The sequence below is a fragment of the Mya arenaria genome, chromosome 6, assembly GCF_026914265.1.
Source record: "Mya arenaria isolate MELC-2E11 chromosome 6, ASM2691426v1".
In the NCBI taxonomy this organism is placed as follows: domain Eukaryota; kingdom Metazoa; phylum Mollusca; class Bivalvia; order Myida; family Myidae; genus Mya; species Mya arenaria.
This window is the reverse complement of record NC_069127.1, coordinates 31,939,521-31,957,394: the sequence shown is the minus strand read 5'-3', so window position 1 is coordinate 31,957,394 and position 17,874 is coordinate 31,939,521. Positions and strand designations below refer to the sequence as shown.

The 17,874-nt window shown below is 35.9% G+C and overlaps 1 protein-coding gene across 4 annotated transcripts in view; it reads left to right on the top strand.

The window, feature by feature from the left end:
• The first annotated feature begins 6,345 nt into the window (after positions 1-6,345).
• Positions 6,346-17,874, top strand: part of LOC128239189 (uncharacterized) — a 95,581-nt gene continuing 84,052 nt past the window's right edge. For 2 of the 4 annotated variants that reach the window (XM_052955702.1, XM_052955701.1), the window contains exon 1: positions 6,346-6,675. The gene's annotated coding sequence lies outside the window, so the exon portion shown is untranslated. The remainder of the gene's footprint in view (positions 6,676-17,874) is intronic. The other 2 variants (XM_052955699.1, XM_052955700.1) reach the window with 1 other exon arrangement.

Below are 17,874 nucleotides of genomic sequence, written 5' to 3'. Positions count from 1 at the left end.
TTCGGTCTGGTCCATTCCATTATTGTATTATGATCGGTAATATTGACGCCAAGAATGACTTTAAGCTTAAATACTGTTTCCGGTGGCATTTTTCAAGACAGACACGATAAGTAAGCTCTTTCTCTCCTCCGTTTTCATCTTTATTCACGCAAATATGACAAAACGGACACAATAAATACAACAACGATATGAAACAAAAAATATAAATGTTATTCTCTGTCTGTCATGTATAAATTAAAATGGGCTGAAATGGACTAAGCCAAAATGGAAATTGGACCTAATTGAAATTACTCTTGGACAGAGGGGGTCCCCCGAGGCATGGTCCTCTCAATATCTCAAACATGTTGATAATGCTGATTTGGCAGAACCGTTCAACCAGAACGGTACATCAGTCCATTCTAGATCGCTATTCACTGTTTTTGCTTCGACGAGGTCTCCGATGTTCATAGTCTAGATCACATGCGTGTAAATGTCCAATTTAAATAAGATGTTTTACATTCGGAGATAATCGGTTCATGATGAAGCGCGATGATGATGATGATGATGATGATGATGATGATGATGATGATGATGATGATGATGGTGATGATGGTAGTGATGATGATGATGATGATGATGATGACCCACACGACCAACGCTTCAGAACGACCGGAACGAGACGACCAATATGACGAACACTCGCAATTGGAAAAGTCAATTCGGTAAATTAAACTCAGTAAACGGATTAGCATTCGAAATAATACACTTGACTGGCAATTAATTTAAACTTAGATCAATAAATACAACCCTAAAATACTACTTTTAATTGATGATATAATTAAAAAAAAAACGAACTACTTCAACTGATGTACCGGCAAACATCCGAGGTTGTTTTCAATACAAATGACCGAGGAGTACCGAATGACGGATTGGACGCAGAAATCCCCCCAAAAAGAACAGAAAAAAGACTAAGTTTCAATTAAACAGTTAAAGAAAGTCTTTGCTAAAACGATAACTACCTGAATGGGAAACGAATGTTACGTTTAGTTGCTGCAAAATAAATGTATACATAATTATTGACCCTAGTTTTTAAAATTCAAACGAAATACGTGCGATACACGTGCATTGTAAGGAAATAGGTACACAGCGTCACAAGCAGGGCCTTTTCAAGTTTCAGGAGGCAGCCTAGCCATCGTGATATTTTAAGTGATATCTTGATCCTTATATGTCAACAATAGCAGAAAAATATATGACTAGAACGGAGAACAAGGGTTTCTCTCCATTTTTAGCTCGACTATTCGAAGAATAAGGAGGGCTTTACTACTCGCCCCAGCGTCGACGTCGGCTTCGGCGTCTGGTTTAAGTTTTAGGGCAAGTTGGGATTTTAACTTATTACTCCAATACCCTTCATTCATTTCAATTAATACTTCACACAGTTGTTCAGGGCCATCACATAATAAGGTTAGATAACTCCATAATATCGTTTGTACATATTATGGCCCCTGATTGATTACGGAACTTAAGTTAAAGTTTAGAGCAGGCTGGGATATTTATTAATAACTTCAATATCCCTCATACTAATGACTTGATACTTCACACAGTTTTCAGGACCATCACAAAATGAGGTTACATAACTCCGTGTTATCCTGAATACAAGTTATGGCCCCTGATTGACCGGAAGAAGTCGAGACACCGGGTCAGCTGGGCTTTGTCAAGTTGCGCAGCCATAGGTTAAAGTTTTAGGGCAGGTATAAGTTTTAGGGCAAGTTAGGTTTTTTTTTACATATAACTCCAATACCCTTCATTCAATTCACTTATTACTTCATACAGTTGTTCAGGGCCATCACATAATGAGGTTAGACAGCTCCATATTATCCTTGATACGAATGTTTGCCCCTGATTGACTATAGTACATAGGTTAAAGTTTTAGGGCAGGTTGTGATATTTATTAATTACTTTTTTATCTTTAATTCAATTGACTTAATACTTCACAAAGTTGTTCCTGACCATCACACAATGAGGTTACATAACTCAATGTTATCCTTAATACAAGTTATGGCCCCTGATTAACCAAGGAACTTTGATTAAAGTTCTCGGACAGGTTAAAGTTTGAGGGCAAGTTGGGATTTAAAAAAAAGAAGCTTCTATACCCTTCATTCAATCGACTTAATACTTCGCAGAACTATTGACGAACATCTTACAACAAGGTAACATAACTCCATTTTAACCTTTAATACAAATTATGGCCCTTGATTGACTTTTTTTTCATTTTTTTTTCTTTTGACAGGCACAGTTTTATATTCTTAACTATTAAAATGATTTGCGCCATTGTTCGTGCAGGTTGATGGGAGTGCAGTGTCAAAGTCACCTTATGTATCGATTTTTTTAGCTAGGTTTGACATATAGTGACTTAACTAAGTATATAGAAAGAGTTTATAGAGACCTTTCATGGGATTGCGTTGGATGCCCCTAGGATCAAGGTCATGGTCAAAGTTATTTTTTTAAAAAGAAAATGGTAAGTATTGAATAACTTAAGTAAGGGTCGACATATTGCGACCAAACTTAGTATATATGAAGTTTCTTTCAGAGACCTTTCATGAGATATGGTCAAGGTCAAGGTCACTGTGGAAAAATGGTTAGTATTGAATAACTTATGTAATGGTTGACATAGTGTGACCAAACTTGGTATATAGGACAAGTTTATGGAGACCTTTCATTGGATTGCCCTTTGGCCGCCTAGGGTCAAGGTCAAATAGATTACTGTTTGGTACTAAATAAATAGACATGGTTGACATACTGTGACCAAACTTGATATGTAGGAAGAGTTTATGGAGGACTTCCATGGGATTGTGTTTTGGGCCCCTAGGATCAAGGTCTCTGTTACAAAAATAGAAAAAAAAACAGGTGAAACTGAATCTCTTCTGCCAATCATTTAAACAACTGGTTTTGTCACATCGGGGTTCTTGTTCACTTTTCCATTGAAATTTTTTATTGCTTTTGACAGGCACATATTACATCACTGTTTTCACTTCTAAGACAAAGCGGCGTAGTCGAGCGCGCTGTCTTACGACAGCTATTGTTTATCCTATATATAATCTGTTATACATGGAATGTGAATATTTTATGTTATTTTAATGATTTTCATCTTGTAATATTTGTCTTTTGATTGCAAGAGGTACTTTTACATACATATTTTTTAGCTTTGCGAAGCTTTGAGTTCTTACCCGTGTCAATAGATAATATATAGGGTAAAAAAAGATATGGAGAGAAACCCTGTGAGGAGGACCCCATCAGCCCCTAACCAAATTGAAACCATTTTTTCCAGGTTTATGGCACACGGCACATGTCCAAAATTGCAAAAGGTCGAACAGCTCAATTACTGACAGTTGTGGCAAATTAAGGGAGGCAACAACTAGCGAATAAACAAAGGTAGGCAAATCTTGGTTATAACAAATGTTTGAAAAAGCAATCAAAACAGTAAAAAGTACCATTTTACACCATATTTATTTATAAATGACCTTAAAGCATAAACGATTATAATTATAACTTGCAACATAAATGTATTATTATTTATTCGGTTGTTATTTTGTATAGATATTTTGTATTCGGTATTATCTGTTCATGATAAATAGTAACCCGGCCACTAGCATTTATACAGTTTTCATACCAGATTGCTGACAAGACCATTTTCGCAAGATAAAATGGGTTGTTAACAGACATGATGGAGGGGAAAGTGTTTATATATACATACGCGCGCGTTGTATGCATCGGTGTGTATATTTGCCAAAACAGATGTTAACAATAACTGCAATTGACCTTTTTTCACTTTCACCTATGGAAGCTGATCTAACATTGAACACAGATGAGTCACGCTCTGGGAATATATCTGAATCCATTGTGTTTTATACTAGATTGCCAGACCCTGATAGCTTAGGCATGATAGAGAAGTTGTTTGCTTCTTGTCCGCTTAGTAACCATCGTCGGCAACCAAGGCTCATCTTTCCGTTACCGAGGGCACTTCATGCATTGCTTCCATGAAGCATAGCGCAGTTTATCCGGGCATTCGGAACACCTCGGCAATTTTCCAATGTATCCTCGTATGTATACCGGTATATAACTAGTAGTAGATCGTAAAATTTTAGATTGTCAACGCACTCTCTGGACTTTAAGAAGTTTCAATAATTAAATAGTGAGGCAATAGTCGGGCATCGACAACAAAGTGGTCAGTTCATATATATATTAGAAATATATATAGTGGGCGAAAGGTCCTGTTCTCACAACACTTCCTTGTCAATGAACTGACCGCGAGTGTTGCCCATCCTTTAAAAAATACCATTCTTACACGTAAATGTTTTTTTTTAAGATACAGTGCAATATCAAAATTACAACTGTAGTTAAGACTAGAGAAATGAAACCATATCCAATATTCAGAGCTGTGGGACCACTCTAGATGTCATTCATCGCAGGTTTCGCGGCATTTTGGGTACAAATTAAATTACTCCTTTGGCGAATATCCCATCAACCGATGGGGGTAAAACACCCCTTTGGCTTCAAAATTCTGTTTAAGTCACACTTGGGGATGTGACGGGGTCAAGCCACAATGCAGCCATTATAGGGCGCGGGCAGACCGTTATAAACTCAACAACAACAACAAAATTTTAGATAATAGTGGCCAGTGAAGTGTATTATTGCATAAATTATCAAGATGCCCAAGAGTAAAGTCATTAAGTTTAACTGCAAAATTGAAATAACTACGCGATCTTCATCCAGCGTAGTCAAATGTAAATATTTCTGACATTGTAAATCGTCCATAAACATTCGTGGTTATTTTCGATGAAAAATGGCCGAGGTGTTCCGAATGGTATCTGGGGTATCCGACAATGCAACGCTACGACCTGATAATTTGTTGCCCACTTTTTTATGGCATTAGTAAATGACTAAGTACATGCAACGCTTTATTTTCAAGCACAAAAGAAATTCTCCATATTAAAAGCATAAATTACTTTTATATTGCGACTAAAAATATAAAGATGTTGAATAAAAGTTCCAAAATCGGTTATTTCAAGTGTCCCAAGGTTGTGATAAACGACAAGAGAAATCCCAATTTCTGATGGTTTAGGTCGTTTCCCCAACCCATTCTTATAAAAAACCCACCTGGAAGTGGCGAAAGGGGCAGGAGCAAATATGATTATTTAGTATATATAGGCTAGAAAAACACGGAAAGTTTTCTCTTGTCCCCTATGGTTAGTTTAAAATTATTTAATTTTACAACGATTGTGAAACAAGCTATTGCAACTTATATAAATCACTCTCGTTGGCCCGATGTTATGCGAGAGTGTGGTCTTATGTTCCCTTATGGTTAGTGGAAACAAACAATACTTTCGTATGCCTGATTTGCGCTGTTCTGGCGTTTCTCCGTTGCTACTTACCTGGTCGAGGGAGGAGAAAGTTCCCAGTGCATGTGAGGGTTTGTGCCAGAAACACAGGGGCATCACTAAGTAGCACAAAGAACACGTTTTGAGTTTTTGCCAATAAACTTAGATAATAACATTTTCACTCATTCCAAAAAATCATAAACAATATTTTATTGTACCATTTTGATAAGACTGATATTCAATGGAATATTTTACTTTAATAACGAGTGTGGAAAGTCAATTGATGTGGTATGTAAGCCTTAAAGCTGCACTCTTACAGAGGGACAGTTTTTACTTTTTTATTTTTTGTCTCAGAGTCAGCTGATTTTATTGCATCTATGCCTTCAATTCAGTCATTTAAGACAACTCTCAATAGAGTTGATCTCAATTGTTTCCAAAACTGCCGAACAAATCATTTTTCTTGAAACGTTAAGTAACACTTTGAGCCACAAAACATCAATTTTCGAACGTAAATACGAAACACTGCGATCTGAACTTTTTTCATCAGTCTTTTATCACTGGTTTCCCAGACATATACGCAAAAATTGGCTCATTCCAAAACACACACACAAAAAAAGTTTTCAAAACGTCTAGTATTCAGCTTTAAAAGAATACACTAAGAGGCGTCAATACGGCAGGTTGAGTTTTGAGGTAAACTTCAATACATATTATATCATGTAAGAAGAGTGTACGACTACTTCATACTCTGGGTTTATTTATAACTCCTGCACTTTAGAAAACTCTTGTTTGAAGTCATCATTACTGAACACTCATATACATATTTGTAAACTTGTAAACCTGCTGCAGTTTCATAAAAAAAGAATGAGCCCAGAGCGATACATGTATTGTCCGTACGAATGTTTTGTTTATGAACTGTATGACACCGTCGACAACGCTAGAAAGACAAAACAGACTTGATGAAGGCTGATCCATCATTGCGTACCAAGCGAACGGTGGCGCTCGTGTATTATCCGCGCCAATAGATACAGCGACCTTCACTGGCTGTATTCACTCGCTGAACATCAGTGTGTATCCTGCACAGTGGGGATGTTACGATAGAGCAGCAGGTTTTCCAATAAATAAACGTTTTATTATTTCAGGTTATACGATTAAAATTTTGGCAAAGGTATTAAAGTGAAGTTTTTCAAGTGTTTGTGAGGAAAAAACTCTCTCGGCCACTTGTCGGATGTGAATTCCTAGAGGAGTAAGCTTTCTCCGCACATATATCTCGTGCATTGTGCGGAATTTCGTTTTGGCTTGCAACTGGGACATTAGTTATAAGGTAATTACATACAATATTTTCGTTCAATTATTTGTTTCATTGTTGGGTATGTTTGGACAACGATTATATGATCATGCTGACATGCATTTTTTGTTCTGTTTTCAAGAATTCTTGAAAACTATCTTTTGCATTGCGTTTTCCTTATGCTCAAAATCTGATGTGCATCGAAGCAACAATATTGAGTTTATATCGAAGACTCAAAATATGAATATCGAAAACACATATATGTATGTGGAATACACAAAATTCGTTAACCGACGACACTTGTTGAGTACATAATATGTATACATCGAAGTCACAAAATTTTATGTATGTCGAAGACTCAAACTGTGTATATCGAATACACAATATATTTATGTCGAAGGCACAGTATGCATTAATTGAAGGTACAATATGTGTATATCGAAGACACAATATATTTATGTCGAAGGCACAGTATGCATTAATTGAAGGTACAATATGTGTATATCGAAGACACAATATATTTATGTCGAAGGCACAATATGCATTTATTGAAGACACAATGTGTATATCGAAGACGCAATATGTGTATATCGAAGACGTAATATATGTTTATCGAAGACGCAATATGTGTATATCGAAGACGTAATATGTGTTTATCGAAAACGCAATATGTGTATTTTGAAGACATACTATGGGTATATCGAAGACACATTGTTTTATACCAAACTCTTCTCGAACAAGACATTGCTTTTCAGTTGCTGGTCGTAACTAGTTTGATCATTAAAGCTGCACTCTCACAGATTGTCAGTTTTGACACTTTTTAAAAACGTTGATTCAGAATCGGTTGATTTGGGCTTCAATGCTTCTATTCAGTAATTCAATTTAGATAATTCACAATAGAACAATCTCAGTTTGGTCTGTAAAACTGCCGAAAAGTTCATTAACATTTTTCGAACTTAAAACAGTGAATTATTTGAATCTAGAAAAAAACATTAAATCTAGAATGCTTAGTCCAAGTTGAGATTTAGATCCGAGGTGTCCACGCAGAGCATCGACTCTATGCACTATATGGATATGCACGATATACCGTGACAGCACATACACTGGTGTTATATTCTATACCAGTATACACTGTGCACTATACTCTATTCATTTTCAGAGGTGTTGAAGCAGTGCTTCAACACTTCTGTTCTCTATGCAATGTATTCAGCCGGAGATTTGGAAGATTTACTTCAACTCCTCTGTTATAGTCTATATACATTGTGGAAGCGTGCACTTTACTCTATTATTCTCAGAGGTGTTGAAGCAGTGCTCAACTTGGACTAATCATTCTAGATTTAATGTTTTTTTCTAGATTCAAATAATTCACTGTTTCAAATACATTTATTGTATGATAAATTGCGGTCTGATCTTTTGTCAGAAGTCGTATATTACTGGTTTCCAGACATTTACGCAAACATTTGCTCATTCAAAAACAAAAAAAAGTAAAAAAAAAGTTGTCAAAACTATTTATCTGTGAGAATGCAGCTTTAACGCGAACACGACCAAAAACTACAACATCGTATTAATTACGATAAGACAATAACAAGGCCAATTTCTATCGGCGCTGGGTTAAACTGGTTTCTATCTACTTATAAAAAACATGTAATTCTTTTTTACCTGTCTCTTATCATACCTAACGTATTGACAGATTTATGTTCGAGATTCAGGACGCTTTATATGTCAGCCTCTATCTCACTGAATTGTTTGCTGCTTCTTTGAGTTCTTCTTTTTTATGTTACATGAGGTGTTAAGACGGGTCCAGGTCTGTTGACCTACATTGTTTGATAATTCTTTGGACGGATCCATGGAAAGGGTGGTTGGGGGCACATAAGGGACGCTAATTTGGGCCTGGCTTTCTGCTCCAGCCCCCCCCCCCCCCCTATAAAAAAAGAAAGAAAAAAAGAAACACACACATAAAGAAACACACAAAAACAGATACACACATAAAGAACACACGGAAAAACAAACAAACAACAACATCAACAACACTGGCTCTAAACCTTGCAAGGATTTTGATGTATTCCCCTACGAACAGTTTTGATTATTTCAGTCGGAATCGCTGCAATTTGGTGAATTTTCATGCCTATTGTCTCTACCATGATGACATATATTGAATAGAAAAAAGAACAGAGTATACGTTTCCTAAACATATCGCCCAGGTAATCCTGTGGAAGTGAAAAATGAAAGTTATCCTGAAGGGAGTCACAAGTTCATTGGCACAATAGCTTTTTTACAATAAAAACGGATCAGCTTGTTAACTTCAAACATCTATTTACCTGTGGCTTCAGGAGTTATAATAGCACCTATGTTGCCAACAACGATGTTGTTTTGGCTGCAAACTTCTTTCCCGTCTATTCATCTTCATATGTTCGACCCACTTATTATTAAGATTTACTGTATGTACATTTAACGATACTGGTTTTATTATAATTCTGTTGGATGTTCTCATTTACCGACCTTAGGGGTGTGAGGCGTGTAGTTAGCCCCCCACCCCTTAAATTGAGCAAGTAAACTTTTCATGTCACTATCAGGGGCGGTTTTTAGACTTTGCGTCAGAGGGGGCGCGGTTTGGGTGCGCAACTAAGGAAGAAAACGAAAAAAATACAAGGCTTAATGAGTAAATGTTTGCGTTCGGTCATCCGCCAGGAATGATTTTAGTCGAAAATAGTGCACTCTTTCATATTGTTTCTCGGGTATTGACATAAAACAAAACAAACTGTGAACAATTTTAGAGGGGGTGCCCCCGTCTAAATCCGGGGAGAAGCCCGAAGTTTCGCCTCCTCTAACGTCAAATATTGGAACCGCCCCTGGTTCTCATAAGTTATGTTAAAATACGGACCGTACAATGGCCTGCCATTGCTGTGTGTCAAAACTATCCGATCTCTTTATTTCGTTTGACGCAAGTTCACGACCGGCATCATTATTATTCTCGTCACGTCTGTCTCAACTTCTACACCAGTAAAATGAATGTTTTATCAATATAGTACTGGCCTCAGCCTGGTAAAGGGTTATACATTAACATACTATTTGTACAAAGCTAATGTATACATGTATACACAAGCGGGTCCAGGCAAACTCTGTGCAGCCCCCACGCCCCTCTCCCCCCTCGGCCCTAAATTTGTACGAGTTTATTTTTTATATCTTAATAAAGGGGAAAATTAATGTTAATCGCCCGAAATGGACCATTCCGGACTAGAAATTGTTAAAATTTTCTTTAAGGACCCCCCCCCCCCTCACACGCCAACACTTTGTACCAAATAAATTTCGTTCGGGGGAGGGGCGCAAGTCAAAAGCTAACGCCCATAAGTTACGCCCCCTCTAACTTCTAATCCTGGAATCCGCCCCTTGTTTACCTATATACTTAGATCAATAGGTCAATCAACAGAGAGAGATACTTAAAAACATTGAGGATAAACACGGCGGGAGACACCCTACTTTATCGAAACTTTACTTGGGAACGCCTTCCGATCTTGGAACGTTTTGTGATTTTTATCATTTTAATGCAAAAAGGCAAGATAGCAACTGTTTGTGTTAAACAGTTGCAACTAGGGGCGGTCCTGAATGTGACTGAGGAGGGGCGCACTTCAGGGTGCACGTTCGGGCGTGGGCCTTAGTTATCTATTTAGCTAATATAAGTCTGAAATGTTGTAACATTTGCGTAATGTTCTACCATATTGACATGAAATGTTATTTATTTGGACGAACGTTAGGTGTGGGGTGGGGACAGGGGGGGGAGGCGTCGTCTGGTCCACCTCTGGATCCGCTAACAGCATATCTAATACACCACGGACATGGTGTAACGAACAAAAAACGTAACATGTTTTTGTTAAACACGTGTTAAACAAGATTAAAGATTTATGTCTATATGTGACCAAAGATTAATTGCTTGATACCCATATATGAATGTTACTCATAGGCCTAAGGCTGGCCCTCCTTTGAACCCGCTAGTGACACATCTTATACACCGACGACATGGTGTACCGAACAAAAAACTGCATGTTTTTGTTAAGTGCGCTCGAAACCGATAAGACTGACTTGTAAATATTATTGACTAGGTAAAGGCGTATGTCTATATGAGCTCATCGGCCTAGGGCCTTCTGCATTTAAAGTGACACTCTGATTCAACATCAATACATACACATGTATAACAAACATTATTTTAAATGATAAAACTTTAACTGCTTACTAAATTATGCATCTATGGAAGTTATTAATTACTGATAACACGACTGTAATGGTGTATTTAAAAGCTGAAAACGCAAAAATATTAAATGATTGGTGAGTGATTAAAGATTTACTGTGATCTACTATCATCTCATAAGGTAGAGACACCGTATTTTCTGCGCCATTCTTTCAAATTAAACTCGCTATCCGTCATAAGAACCATTGTTTTCGACATTTATTTACCCTTTTTGGTTACATTGAAACAATTGCATTAATTGTGGTAAATCTTATTTGGAGGTAGGAGCATCTTTAAGAAACTATGTCACTATGTTTATAAGTTACAAACTTTAAAAATCTGTACATTAATTAACCTTGAATTAATCGTGATTATAAGAATGAATGTTTCTATAAAATATTTTATTACAGCAATTTAAAAACCGTAAAATGGTAATTTAGCCCGTAAATGCACTTTGAATATATTACATTTCCATGCAAATGCACTTGTTCAAAATGCATCTTCAAGGAGACCAACGTCATTCTAATTAATAAGATAGTACGTGCATGTAATAAAATTAATTTATTTTATAGCAGCGCGATATATTAGAGATTTGAGGCTATTCCGGATAACAGTCGTCTACTCTTGCGACAGTACATGTACCTACATTTAAGCGACAATTTTAAATATTTCTGACACCTACAGGTTTTTATGAACTAACCGCTATTTTATGTGACATCCAGCCGCTGTCATAAAACATGCAAGGCAAGAAACTACTCGCACTATATTATTACATGCAAAAACAAAAAAAGTTTTCCATTAAAACTCTGCAAATTTAATTATCAATGATACGTTTTGTCTTTAGTAAACTGTTTATGCATTTCCTAAGAAGTAATTTTAGCTAGAATTCAGTTAACGGGACGTAAGTCGAAATTAAGAGACACCAGATGCCTCAAGGCGAGTTTACAGTAGAAGGTCACAAAACTTGTCACGGGAAATCAGAGTCGGTTCCGGGAATGACATAAGACGGGGAGGGGCGGGGGTTACTTTAGGGGCACAACCTTTTGACATTTTCTCTTCCCTCAAAACCGAAAATGAAATTGCCCTTTGCATCTAATTGGAGTTCGAGCTAACGGGGTTCGACTTAACAGTATTAATCTCACGGGCATCTGAATTTGTTGGAACATAAAGTATATCGATATGTTACGATGTTCGACTTGGCCTGACCTTTTGACGTTACGTCTCTTCATTAGACGTTAACAAACACAATTTGTCTGATAAGGTTTTTGGCAAAGGGTAATTGTTTTAATTCAATATTTGAAATGTAAGACAATTTTGTCTTATTTTATAATCCAAGTTCATTTTGTAGTCACAATCTGATTAAAATCCTAGACTAGATATACTCTCCGTGGATCGGTTACTTCAATTAGATTGGCTGATGTCTGTGCTTAATTTTCAGACACAATTTGTTTAGATTGAAATTCAGTGAAATTGTATATATAATTCAGTGAAATTGTATATATAATTCAGTGAAATTGTATATATTGAATCATTAAATGTCACTTTTTCAGAGGCAGATATCAGTATTTGACATATTGAATTAACAAATCAGAAATTTGGTGTTTCCTACTCACATACACAGCAACATGATTCCACTAGTAAGGCCATACCAAATTGTGTTTATGTTTAACGGGAACAACCCTTTCGAGCGCCAGGCAAGGGAGCTACTTGTACCAACTTTTAACGTCTTTTGGTATGACGCGGCCAGGGATCGAACCCACGACCTCCCGCTCTGTCCTATCTAGCTATCCCAAACCATTTCAAGCGTTCCAAGGCGGTACCTCACAATTCTTGATAAACACACCTAGCTTTTTTATATAGTATATATATGTACTATGTTGTTTGTGGAGTTTTGTGCTGTTGTTCAATGTATCTGGTTTGTGATTGTTTTTTTTTTGTGTTCTATGTCATTGGCGTTTACCCTGTATGTTTAATCTTTCGGTTACTGAGCTTGTTTCTGTAGTTTTTCGTATAAATATTTATATAATTTCTACTGCAAATTGAGTTTAAATGAACATTAATTTAAGTGTGTTGATAATAGGAATCCCACAGATTGCATCATTTTCTGATATCAAATGGAACGAATACTAGAACAAAGTATGAAGCATGTTGTTTGCAATTGTGTTCTGTAGTCGGAATTAAATTTCAAGGAAATCGTTGATCATATAAAATGTTTGGGGTTTGTTTTCGACCTGGAAGTCCAAAACCTATCCGTCCGCGGACGCTTAACATAGAAACGATTTAGCATACCCTTAGTCGAACACGTCTTCGTGCAGCACCGTTGTATATAGAGCTATTTGCCTTTTAGTATTTACACTAATATCCATCAAACAACACCAATTGGTAAAGGTTGTAGACAAGGATGTGATGTGACCCCTCTTGGAATAAATGGGCTAGTATTAGCCCTACTCCCAGTAAACTGCAGGGCGTACCATGGGAACATCGGTTTGTTGATATCATTGGCCAGTCATTATACTTATCCTTATCCTTAGAAATGTCCCAGCGATTCCATTCAGTTTACTGGACAGTTATTTTGACAATCCAATCAAAATCCTAAGATTCGCCGCTTAACCTTAAGTTAGATCTCCGTTGGCAATTGTACAGGGCCCCAGCATTGACTGTGTTTCATTTACCAAGAAGGTTTTTTCTAATAAACAATAATAAATTCCTTGTTTGAAGTTTATTTCTTGGTTACAATCAATTATTAATGAGAAACCAGGTACCATCCCCATCATGCTTCTGTTAAATTTTGAAGTAGTGACTTTGATGTTGTGTTTTTGGTACAAAACCCCACAACTTTTCTTAACTTTGTAGTTTATGAAACAGAAATATGGAATGATTGTTAAATCAGCATGCCATCTCCTTCTGTTATATTCACCTATTCCGAAATCTACGGTTACTTGAGTAATCAGGTCATCATCTCGGGTAAATTGTACAGAAATGTTATTAGGTCATTGACCTAAGCGAGCTTAAAGCTGCACTCTCACAGATTTACCGTTTTTAACAACTTTTTATGTTCTTTTTTTGTCTTGGAATGAGCAAAATTTTGCGTAAATACTAATATATGCAAACCAGTCATAAAAGACTGCTGACAAAATATCGGATCGCAATTTTTCATATATTATTTCCGTTCGAAAATTTATGTTTTATGGCTTAAAGCGTTACTAACGGTTTAAGAAAAATGCATAAAACATCATTTTTTAACTTAAATATAAAAATCTGCGATCTTATTTTTGTCAGCAGTCTTATTTGACTGTTTTATATGCATTTTCGCATAAATTGGCTTGTTAAAAAAAAGTTGTCAAAGCGTTCAATCTGTGAGAGTGCAGCTTTAAGTCAACTGGTTCACATTGCAAACATTCTGTGCCATAGGTGGGACAATTATGAAGGTCTGCTTAATTTTCTTCACCTTTCTTTACATTTGTCAGACGTGCTTTCAAATATTTCCTGCCCTGGAAAGTTCATTTTTTGGATATACTTCCGATCTGCATTATTTCTAATAAGAGTTTAGAAAACTTTTCAGCTGTTCTTGTTTGTGTTTAAATATATGAACACACCATCAACTATTTCGAATATAATAGGTATTATTAGTACTGCATTGCGACCAGGGAGGTTGTATTCGACCCGAGTGAAGTTTTACAGATTCGGATTTCACGAGGCGCAATCCGAGTGTAATCAAAATCTGCAAAAATCCGCTCGAGTCGAACACGACATTCCGGATCAAAACGCAGTACTAATAACCCTTTTATTATATATATATATAGATATATATCTGGTTAGACCACTTTAAAGCCACATTTTACATTTTAGATCATTTTACCGACGCACTATTTTGTTTTATGACGTCATTATAAAATCGCGCAACGATATTTGTTATGACGTGACGTCACAACAGTGGAATACGGCCGTATTGCACTGGAGTGGAATACGGACTACACTATTTTGCGATATGTATTGCGTGTGGATTTATGATGGGTATATAATAAAATAGTTCACAACTATCTCGTTAATCACTTTGTTAACTTTACCAATTCGGTTAACAAAGTATTTACAATCTAAAACACCTGATCGGATTTAACAAAGAATGTGCTTAAAGGGGCTGCACTCCGTATGATTGAATAGCGAAAAAAAAAGAAAATTGTCGAAAACTGATATAAACTTGGTATCGATGTGTACAATGCATTGAAACTTACTAACTGAAGTACAACATAGTTTGCCTTTAATTTATTTTTAATGTATTGATTTATTTCTAGGCATGTCTACCTAGTTGAATTCATTCCTTATGCGTGATTGGCTAGTCGATGTTATCACGTGATATTACCAAGTTAGGTATATAACTTAAAAATTCCACCCGTTCGATGCAACCTTCGTAGCACAGTGGACTGCAATTTTGGCGACACCGGTTCGAACCCGGTCTCCGACCCGATTTTTTTACATTTTGGAATTTTTAACAATTGTGATAACAATGAGTTAAACATTTTATTAAATAGTTGTCCTGAGATTCGTTACAGAAAAAAACTTTTTTTGGTGCCAATCTGGTGTATAGTTCCTTTAAGGGCATTTAGAGACATTTATAGGAGAAAAAACAAATTACGAGAAAACCAGGGGCGGTTAAAAAAAAGGACAGCGTCATTTTATAGCACTATATGGATTAATTGGTTTCCTTATTTACAGAATATACGAGGCGCAGCTGTCATCACGGTTGGTTTTAAAATAGCTTTGCTAATTGAAGCCTTTTCATACTAAATATAGCGAATGTATTTACAGTTTTCTTCATTCATATGTCTTCAAATCCAATTTCACCAATTGAACTTTCGCTATGTTCACAGACGAATATCTGGTTCGCTTCTCGTTTTAGATTAATCTTCTTACAGCGTTATCTGATATTTTTGCCACATACGACAACGGACATTTGTGTAAATTACTCTTAAATAAGAAGCATTTCGTTAATGCTGCATTTTTGCCATTGTATTATTGCAGTCCAGTTGCTCTGAGCCGCAGCAACTTCAAAAATCACTTTTTTTTTGTCTTTACCATATCGGTATTATGTTTTTATTTATTTATATATAAAAAGTTGATATCTTATTTTATCAAGTTTAAATGATTGTTGTAAATATAGCAGGCGTAATTTGCCTTTTATACGATCGTTTAACTCTCATTCGCGTTTGGTTCGTTTAGGCCGTGGGACGCAATGTCCATGCCAAAGCTGTTCTACAACTTTATCTTAACAACGATAAGTGCACATACAGCTCAACAGGCTAGAATGTCCGGCACCAGATTTTCAAACTCAAATTAAAATATATATATATATATATATAATAATTCCAAACTAAAAATAATGATGCCAAAAATGTGAACAATTATTAAAAATTTATATTTTTTTCCATAAGTATGCACTTACGTAATCTCTACTCAGTATATATTTTCTAAATAGACAGTGCAAAAAGCATATGTAAGAAATAATAATTTTCAATAATTTTTCACATTTTTGGGACCGTAATTTTTACTGTTTTTTAAGGATATGTTTGATTAATTTTATTTAAAAAAAGAGTTTGAAAATCGGTGCCAGTGCCCTAACACAGGCTAACAGATCGCAGTGCCGTTCTCTCTGTCTATGCAGCTCGCCCCGGATGCATGCTTGCTTGGCGGTGGCACAGACATTCCAGATAATCTCACAACCACTTGAGTTCGACAGGATTACTCCACTGATTATCGTTCAAGTGCTCCGAGAGCTTTGACGTCATTGATGGCCCTGTTTTGATGTTAAGTACCTAGATAATTAGATTAGATTTGTCAACATACTATGACTTAACATTATAATGTAAGTGCTACACAATAACCGCTTAAAAAACTATTGGAAATGAGTAAAATGAGAGTTAAACAGGTACACAAACAACAAGAAACTGACACAAAAAAACAGACACCACAATATGTACAAACCACAATACAGCAGGCAGTTAAAGATCTAGACAGATGGCTGATTGTTCAGAACTTTGTTAAAGTTAACAGAGTGATTAACGACATCGTTGTTAACTTTTTAACTTGAAATATTTGATGATGAGCTCTCATAATAAAACATAAAACAGAACAGCTGAATCAACTGTCTCAAATCATGTTAGAAATACAACAGATCACATATGTATTCATTAAACATCCAGGGCAGTAACGATTTGAAGGTTTAAATCACATTTGTATTCATTAAACATCCGGACCAGTAACGATTTGAAGGTTTAGCTTACATATCTATTCATTAAACATCCAGAGCAGTTACGATTTGAGGGTTTAAATCACATTTGTATTCATTAAACATCCAGAGCAGTAACGATTTGAAGGTTAAGATTACATATGTATTCATTAAACATCCAGAGCAGTAACGATTTGATGGTTAAGATTACATATGTATTCATTAAACATCCAGAGCAGTAACGATTTGAAGGTTAAGATTACATATGTATTCATTAAACATCCAGAGCAGTAACGATTTGAAGGTTAAGATTACATATGTAATCATTAAACATCCAGAGCAGTAACGATTTGAAGGTTAAGATTACATATGTATTCATGAAACATCCAGAGCAGTAACGATTTGAAGGTTTAGATTACATATGTATTCATTAAAATCCAGACCAGTAACGATTTAAAGGTTTAGATGTATTCATTAAACATCCAGACCAGTAACGATTTAAAGGTTTAGATTGCATATGTATTCATTAAACATCCAGACCAGTAACAATTTGAAGGTTTAGATTACATGTGTATTCATTAAACATCCAGAACAGTAACAATTTGAAGGTTTAGATTACATATGTATTCATTAAACATCCAGAGCAGTAATGATTTGAAGGTTTAGATTACATATGTATTCATTAAACACAATAACGACCGATTCAATATTAAGGTGAGCCATCATCATTAGGATGCATAGATGTGTGTGTGCATTTCAGAAAATTATCAACACCGAGAGATTTTTTCCA